Consider the following 9,826-nt stretch of genomic DNA (forward strand, 5'->3'; position numbering starts at 1 on the left):
GTCTCCGTTCCCTCCTTCAGGGAACGAGGGTTACATCCGTAAACGAGACGTTTTTCTGGTTTGCAAAGTAGGGCTGTAAAAACATATATCTACTGAATATATAAACACCTAGTTCAGACAAACTATTAATTATGCTGCATCTAGATGATCTACGTTAAGAAAATGTAAAAAAGTTGTTTGTTTAAGATATTTTAGCAGAAACAGTGTTTTTTGCTAGATGGGATACAGCTACGCGCTTTAGGGTTAAGTTTGGGGTAGAATTCGGATGGAAACAGCGGATCTGTCTAGATGTGATACAACTTGTCTTAAATCGCGTGAAATGTTTGGTTTAGGGTTAGGTTTTGGGGATAGGATTAGGATAATAACAGCGCTCATCCGCGAGATTTTGCTGTTGCTGTATCCCCTCTAGCCACAACGCCGAAACAGCAGAACACGCAAACCTTCAACACAATGCACTTCTGTAACCTTCTGCTACCAAAAAACTCATTTCTCAAAATCAAATTAGAAATTGTTCAAAATGATTATATTGTTGAGTTATCAAGTTTTTGTTTTCTGTAGGAAAATGTTGAATGTCATTTAAAAAGAAAACACGTCATGCAACCAACGTGGTTTCAATAACAGCAGCCTCATAGCAACCACCATAGCAACGAACTATATAATACTAAATGTAATATAATGGGAAGAAAAAAGTATTAATCCACATCAACTTAGTTCGGGAGAATTTCAAGCCAATATGGTTATGTAAGAACCTACTGATTGTGGCAGTCTTGTGGATTATGACTGTAAAATCATTGTATAAGTCATTTATTAAGTTAATCACTATTCATTCACCTCTAAAGTGTGCTGTGACAATTGCTGAAATCATGACTATAACTCATTGTGGAAAACATTTTATTTTTAAAAAACTTTTACAGTATTTGTTTCAAAGGATTCAAGATTCAATACTTTGTCATTTCAACTTAGCACACAAAAACAAAACACCTTACACACATTGACCACATTTGTACATTACTGTAAATAAGTAACATCACAATGGTAAACACACAATTTTGTCCTCACACAGACTAGTGTGAATATGTGTGCTTAAAAACAGTACCTACGCTTTAAAATAAATCAGACCTAGTAAAACATCATGTTTGCACAAATAAGGCGGACATTATATTACACCACCATAAAGGTTTTTATGATATGCTGCAACATATACTATACATTTACATCATTCTTTTTACAGAATACAATATCAGACTAGAAATTAAAAAAAATCTGTAGTGCTAGTTAACATATTTATCCACATTGTCATTATCACTCTTATAATTGTATACCAGTGTCTGTATGCTTGGCATGGGGAGGGCCTGACACAAGTGGGGGTTGTCTGCAGGAACAAAGTCTGATACATGTGGGTGAAACATCACAATGGCTTGATGTAGTTTTCTTTCCAGCTGTTGGAAGCGTTGAATGAGAGCAGCTTTTGCATGAGTCTTCATATGTAAGGCATCAATCCCTCGCCTCCTCGAAACATCATCTTCTTCAATCTAGAAGACAAAAGAAAACAAAATGCTATGTTATGTTATCAGGTGGTTTCTAATATGATTTGCAGGTAGTTAGTTTGTCAGATGGTTATTAGAGTGACTGCTGTGTGGTTACTAGGGTAAAGTAATTATATTTACAGTGTCATCAAAGCAGAAGTAGACATGCCAAGAGGGATCACATGATTCCTGAAAATCAATTGTCGCAGGTAAGAAGCTCATCTGCGGTGACCATTGAATGCTGTTGTATTCTTTTGTTGCCTGTCTCAGTCTATCCCAGGTGAAAAAGAAATATATTTAAATAGTATTTTTTGGGACATACTTAATATACACTGTAAAAAAATTCCGTAGAAATTGCAGCTGGGTTGACGGTAATTTACCGTAGATTTACATTTATGTTATTTACTGGCAAGAGTTTGTTCAAAGTTAAATGAACATTAAATATTTACAAGTCTTTGTCTTTACAGAGTAAAACTAAAAAAAACTGTATCAAGCAAAACATTCTGGAAAACAAAATCTGAAGCAAAAACAGAAAAAGGTTGATGATGATTTCTGGTTCCCAGAATGCTTTGCATGAGGCTGTTATTGTATAGTTTTATTCTGTAAAGATAAAGACTTGTTAATATTTAAAATTTCTTTTACTTTGAACAAACTCTTGCTAGTAAATAACATAAACGTAAATCTACGGTAAATTTCCGGCAACCCAGCTGCAATAACATTGTAATTTCTACGGATTTTTTTTACAGTGTATTTAAAAGCTACTATACTAAATGCATATTAAATGTATTATATTGAACCCACTTCAAATATATTAAATGCATTTCAAGATATATTTAAAGTCAATTTTAATCTATTTGCATTATATTTAATATATTGAAATTGTGTTAAATTGGAACAACTTCAAATATATTTAGTGCAATTTAAGTGTACTTCTTTAAAATTCATTTGAAATGCACTTCTCATACACTTAAAAATACAGTTAGAATACATTTAAAGCTTAATTTAACTGTGCTTTAAGAACACTTTAATAGTACTTCAGCATATTAGAAATATACTAGCATTACATTAATAGAAATGTATTAGCATTACACTACTATTTTATTATAAAGCTGTTTTTAATATTTAAAATGTTATATTAAAATCATTAAATATTAAGACACATACACAGATTTTGAATACAGAACAATTTAATATACTTCATATTGTGTTGTGTACATTACAAAAATACCTAAAGTAAATTAATCAAGCACAGAGACATACATAATCTCTTGACCAAAGAGAAACAATATAAAACAAATATCAGAGAATGCAATTACAGAGCTACTTCTATCAAATTGTACAACATTAACATTAAATGTATTAATGAAAAGTACACTATGAATATGCAATCACTAAATATTCATAAGCAATGATTATATAATAATCATAATGTAATTCTCTGCATAAAAAGTTAATGAAAAAAAAAATGTTTAAGTGCAATTTAAAGACAGAGTGCACAATGTTTGAAAAAAACTTTGGAAAAGGAAACTGGGCCGACTACCAAAACACACTTGCAGCCATCCAGCAGTAAGGGGCGTGTCTACTAACCGACATCCTTGCCGGGGTTGCGTTTGTGTGTGGTGGCTCTATCAAAAGAAGGTCCAGATTCTATTGGGGTAGAGGCATGTTTGTTTAGGTAATTTCAAATGTTAACATTGGCTTTCAAAAATAGTGCACTCCACCTTTAACCAACTTAAGATAAACCTATAAAAAGCTGAACTAAAACACAAACAGTTTAGATGTCACATGTTTAAGTGGAGGTTCACTTCTTCTTGCAATTCAGACACCGTAGTAATTGAAGACTGCTTTATCACACGGGCTGTGAAAAGGAAACAGAATATACCAATTAACCAATAATGAATGAACATTTGGATATCCATGTTTAAAATAAATTGGCATAGATATGCATGTATGGAAGTTTTGTTAACTTCTCAGTTTACCTTTTAAAGCTTTGACTGTGTCCTCATCAAGTGTGTCAGTTTTATCTGTCACAGCACTCTACAAGTGGGAATGAAGATAGGATTAGAACAGGCTCATGAAATAAAGCAACCTGTGTGTATTACAGAATATGTTTTACATTGATAATTGTGTTTTATTTGAACCTAGATAATTTCCCATTGTTTGTCTATTGTGGTCTTGCAAACTTAAGGTTCACCTCTGTTTAAGGAGATTTAAGGAAATCAGAAATGATGCCAAACAGGGCTCCAGACTGCTATCAAATGGTGGCATTTTGCCACCTAAATTTGAGAGTGTGCCACTGAATTTTACATCCGGTCGCACATGTTTGAAACAGCACATTGTACTTTCTGAATCTATAATTAAAGTATTTATTAGTAATACAGTATAAATTAGTAGACATGTGAATATTTGGTTAGCATGTTGTTTTACCGTGTGTGCCCCTAAATTTTCTGGTTGCGCCCCTAAAATTTCAGTTGGGGGCCACTGTGTTCCTAGTAAAAAAAGTTAGTCTGGTGCCCTGCCAAATGGTATATGCAAGGATGACTAGGCCAAGTCCCTTACAGCTTTACAATAAAAAAAAACTGTTTTTACAAGAATAATTCAAAAGGACAGAAATTAGCCACCTGGAATGGATGTGTTGCAAACGTTTTTCTTCCAAATCACTCCACATTTGCCCAGATTCAATAGCAGTTGATCTGAAAAACAACAGGCAGGTAAATGATGATTAATGATTTGTTTTCGTTTTAAGATTTACTCACCCCGAGTACAATATATTAAGACAATATAATATAATCAAACCCAGCCTCGGCAGTTTTACAATCTCTCATAAAAGTATCCCTTCTTACAATGTCATTTTTGTGTCCATATGTAATTAGAAATACATTTAAAAATATACAAAAAGACAATAAGGTTGTCAAGATTGAACTGATATAAACATTAGCCATTGAACATTACTGGAGTTATAATAACCATATGGTCATATTGTAACGTGGGTCCCCTGTGTTCTGGTGTTCATTTGTGTTTTGGTTTATGTCTCTGTGTAACCTGTGTTTACTTGTACTCATGTATGCCATTATCCCTGTGTTGATTAGTGTCTCCGCCCCCTTGTTTGTTACCATGGACATTCATTGTTTTCATGCCTCTCCCCTTGTGTGTTGTCCTGGTTACTGATTGTTTCCGCTTGGTCATTGGTCTTAGTCATTCATATATACCCTGCTTGTTCAGTCTGTGTGTGTGGTTTGTCGTAAGATGTCGCTAGTCCCTTGTGTTTCCTTGGTTCCTGTTTTTGTCATTTTTACACTTTCATATTGGAATAAACTGCACTTGGATCCATACCTTTTGCCTCATCTTGTCTCACCCGTGACACATATCATGGTATTTTCAGGTAAGACAGCTCAAACATTCATTTTAAACTAACGTTAGTGTTGCAAGAGAAACATTAGAAAAACTTAAACGTGAAATCAAATAGCAACAACAAACTTACCACCAAGAATAAGTCTTTCTATGCGCTATATCTTCATTTGTTCCTGTCTACTTGGGATCTGGCTGGTCATATTTATGTCGCTGTGCAAAAAAAAAAAGAGAGGTTTTAATGATTTCTGAAATGCTTAAGAGAAATGCCTAACGTTAGTCAGAAAATAAAGATGTTCCAATTACCACACGCAACACAGACATAACGTTACATAAAGAAGCTGGGTTAAATGTAATGTTATACTTATTTAATAGTTAACTAAATAAAGAAATGTGAAAATCTGTCATCACTTACCCTTGTGTTGTCTCGTTCATCTCCAAACAAAAATACTTTTTCCCTCAAGGTCAGATCCACTAAAACTGCTCATATTTTAAATCGAGTTGTTTTATCTTAGTCCTCTGGTGAAATATGATCGCCGATTAATTAAATAAATACGTTTAATGCAGAGTCGCCATCTAATTTTACAGTTAATACGTTTAATGTAAGCAACCGCATGCACCTCGTGAACAACTGAACTGAACTGAACAAGTTTCAAATAGCACCGTGACTGTTACTATGACAACAACCAATCAGGTTTAGTCACGTGTGTTGTTTGAAAAACACTAGCAAACGTAAGATTTTAAGCAAATCTTTGAAAAAATAGTTTATTATGCAATCGGAATGATATAATGTTGAAATGCTTGAGGAAAGTTCAATGTTAGCTTATTACAATTAATGAATCATGTTTTGAAAAAAGTATGTTTTATCCAAATATACTAAAACTTCACTAGAAGTACATTTGTGTTTAGCATATTTCTTAAAAGTGTAATTATGCATATATTTATTACCAATATACTTCTAGTACACTTAATATAAATACATTTAAAATATTCTTAAGTTTAGCATATTTCTTAAAAATGTACTTAAGTATATATTTATTACAAGTGTACTTCTAGTATACTTTTAAAAAATATGTTTAAATGCAATTTAATGTATTTTTAATACACTTCAAATAAGTATGTTGGAAATACATATGTATTATAAACATACTATTTGTATTTTAAGTATATTTTTAATACATTAAATACTACGTCTTTTTGACCTGGGATTGCTGGAGCTGGCTACCTGCTTGGAGAGTCTAATGGCAATGCCCTGCCCATCTGAAGCAAAGCTAGGAAACAAGCATGCAGAAAAATGAATGTATTAGTTTGTATTATAGTCCTTTTTAAGTTCAAACCTAATGTCATATTGTATCTACTTATCCACTTATAGCACTATACCTGGATATATTCTTCTCAGGTGGAGGAGGACTGCTCTCTCTCTTGATTCAGTTCTAGCCTTGAAGTTGGACTCTGAGCTCACGGTCCACATCTTTAAGGGTAGACTGGAAGTTTGAATCAGACTCTTGCCATCTTCTCCCAATATGGTATTTTTTCTCAATGTTCAGCAGAGTCCTCAATTCTAATATCTACACATTACAAAAAGTACAGCACAAAAGTTCAGTAGCTAGCAAGCAGAAAGCATTACCGTGGTACACCTGAACAAACATATGTTACCAGTAAGGCCTTGGTGGTAATAGATTACTAATTACACCACATGACGATTTGCAATAATGCTGCAATATTTTTATTTATAACCACTGTGGTGGCAGTTTCCTTCAAAACTATGCCATTACTATAATCACACGTTGAAGCACATCAGCAAGGCACTTAAAGGAAAACACCACCGTTTTTCAATATTTTACTACAGGGCTATTCAGATCTTACCCTGGAGGGCCAGAGCACTGCATAGTTAAGCTCCAACCCTGATCAAACACACCTGAGCAAGCTAATCAAGGTCTTGATGATCACTAGAAAATCACAGGTGGTTAATGGTACATAAACTCTGTAGTGCTCCAGCACTCCAGTGTAAGATTTGAATAGCCCTGTTTTACTATGTTCTTACCTCAACTTAGACGAATTAATACATAACTATCTTTTTTCAATGCGTGCACTTTTAATCTTTGTACAGTGCCTTGTGAATGTATTAGCGTTTAGCCTAGCCCCATTCATTCATATGGCTCCAAACAGGGATGAATTTAGAAGCCACCAAACACTTTCAGGTATTTAGACGAGTAAGTATGGTGGCACAAAATAAAACTTTTGTGTGGAGCCATAGGAATGAATGGGGCTAGGCTAAATGCCAACACATTCACGAAGTGCTTAACAAAGACTAAAAGTGCATTCATTGAATAAAGATAGGTATGTATTAATTCATCTATGTTCTTAGCTCAACTTAGTAAAATATTGAAAAACGGAGGTGTTTTCCTTTAAAGACGTCTGTAATTTCCAAAGTCTTACATAAAAACATTAAACTCTTACTTGAACTTGTAGAACTGAATCAGTCTGATGATGTAGTCACTTTTCCATCTACAGACAGAGTCTCTGAAGAAAAGACGACATTACTACCACAGTACCACTGTAATAAAGTAATTAATTTCATGTTACTTCTGTTTCTTTGTTAATAGTATTCATGACATTCTTACAGTATTTAAGACTTTAACTTCAGTTCCTTACTTATTGGTTTCTGTTGGGCTAGCTTTTTTTCCATCTCGCCATGTCTCCTTCAGAAATCAACACTATACAACAACAATAACAGAAAACAAGACACACATCAATCCTACTCTTGTGCAAAATGCACTTATAAATGGAATGTAATATTCTCCCATCTACAACTAATTGTTACCTGCTTCTTATGTGCATTGTTTATCTGGTGCCTCTCTGATGACAGATGAGATATCTTCTTGAGCAATATTTTCTCTGCTTTGTCTACTCTTTGCAGGAGCTGCACCTCTGAAAAGACAGTTTAATCTACTTATAGTATGCTTACCATTTTGTGTGTGATCGACTTCACTCCAGAAAATATAAAATGTATAAACAGTGAACCACCAGCACAGAATTTTGAAAGGTTATACAGCAGTAGACACACCTAGGTCAGTTGATTTCCTCCGTCCATAATGCAAAAGGGCATCAGTCAGTATGTCAAGGCGATGAGATGGAGTCATCTCCTTTGTGACTCTGGAAAATCTTTGGAGGAAAGACCACATCCTTTCCATTCCTTCCCCGTCTGTGAGCCCAAACCCATCAAGCCATCTGGTACTGTACTTGATCTATGATTAAAGCAAAGTGGTAAAATATCACATACTGTACACAAAGCATGACCCTACTGCTTATAGTGATCTTATGTTATTTTATCTTTTAATTTGTAAAAATAGCAAAGCTGTTCTTTTTATTACTCTATATTAATGTAATTATTATACAAATTAGGTAATCTGCATAAAAAGAAACAAAGGAAACCAATTTGGTTATAACAATCCTCTGCTTATAGTGATTAGTTTGACCCAGACAGATTTGAGATAAACGGTTTCCACTGGATTGTCTTACACATTGCATCTCTGAAACAAGTTTAGACAAACATCAGGTTGGAAAAATGTTAGATTAAAGATTACTTTTAGGAATTTCTGGCTAATTTCAGCTTTGCAGTGCATAGACAGGAAAAATTGAGGCCAAACAGGGAGTGAATGATGTGTGTTATATGTCCTGATATCCCTATAAAGTCAATGAATTACCTGGCAGGGCAATTTGTGTCCATCAACATGAAATGCTGGTAATACTAAGGAGATGTTGTGTGATATGCCCTCCCATGATTTCTGATTGAACACAGTATGACATAATTTTGAGTTCAAGGTCTTTTCTCAAAACAATAATTCAGTTTTACACAGAAAAAAGGGTACTTACCTGGAAATGTGAGGCAACAACACAGGCAATGTCTAAGACTACTCGCAGGTGTATGTTCTTTTCCTCACATCTTTGAAGTAGTGCATCAGTGACATACAGGGGATAGGCTAATCTATTTTAACACAAAAATGTGAATGATAAAACACTTTATACTGAGGAAAAGTATCACAATTATATTTGGTGACTAAAAAATTTAATAAAATATGGCTTATGTTAGGGTCATGCTATTTTAGGCATTTTATGAATAGCTAGAATCAAACAGGGGAATTATCATTCATATATATAAACATAAACTTTGTTAGATTTACCATGTTAAAAACTGTGGAAATGCATCATCACAGTCTGTGAAAAAAGACCATTATAATACAAAGAGCTTTTCAATTGGTAAATGCATGTGTACAAATAAATACCTATTACAACAGCCTCATGAAGTCTCTGCATGACTGGTACTGAGTGATGCCTCTGAACGTTGACGTTTTTACAAAAACTTTTGTGGAGGGATGCTGGCCTCTCTGTGTTGTAATAAAGAGCATTGGAGAGAAACCCAGTAATTCCATCTTACAAAGCTGAGAAGAGAGAACAAAATGTTTTAAACAAGAGTACACAGTCAAATGAAAAACTATGCTCTTATCCACTATCTACTTAAATAAATATTTGTTTTTTGTTTACTGAACTGAATTGTAGTTGTAATAATTACAATAAATAAATAAAAAATATATATTTTATAAATGAAACTTACAAGCAAGTCCACACAGTTCATAATTTTGTTAGAATTGGCATGTTTTTTTATTTGGCTGCCCACTGATCATCAAATTTTACATTTGGGGCTTTCAAATTTTTCTTTTGTATAATCTTTACTCCACAGTATTTGCAGGTATTGGAGGCGCCAATTTCTTTGTAGCAAGCACTACACTGGCGTGTTCTGGATCCAGGTGCCTTGTGTGTGTCAGTGTGTAAGTTGGCGAGTGAGTGAGTGAGTGAGTGAGTAGGAGAGTGAGTGAGTGGGAGATATTTTTTTAATTCTTTATTTACTAAACATTGTATGTATATAACTATTTACAACAAACCCCAAGATC

The 9,826-nt window shown here is 34.0% G+C and overlaps 1 long non-coding RNA gene across 2 annotated transcripts; it reads right to left on the minus strand.

Moving 5' to 3' along the window:
* Positions 1–6,076: 6,076 nt before the first annotated feature.
* Positions 6,077–9,300, minus strand: LOC141280722 (uncharacterized). 2 transcript variants are annotated; one of them, XR_012335031.1, is made up of 8 exons: positions 9,161–9,300; positions 8,751–8,862; positions 8,582–8,662; positions 7,942–8,122; positions 7,530–7,805; positions 7,335–7,397; positions 6,255–6,442; positions 6,077–6,145 (listed from the first exon to the last, which is right to left on the minus strand). It is a non-coding gene; the product is annotated as an uncharacterized lncRNA (long non-coding RNA). The 2 variants fall into 2 exon arrangements; XR_012335030.1 differs by having other exon boundaries at positions 7,335–7,431.
* Positions 9,301–9,826: the final 526 nt, after the last annotated feature.

Source organism: Paramisgurnus dabryanus, chromosome 14, assembly GCF_030506205.2.
Source record: "Paramisgurnus dabryanus chromosome 14, PD_genome_1.1, whole genome shotgun sequence".
Classification (NCBI taxonomy): Eukaryota; Metazoa; Chordata; class Actinopteri; order Cypriniformes; family Cobitidae; genus Paramisgurnus; species Paramisgurnus dabryanus.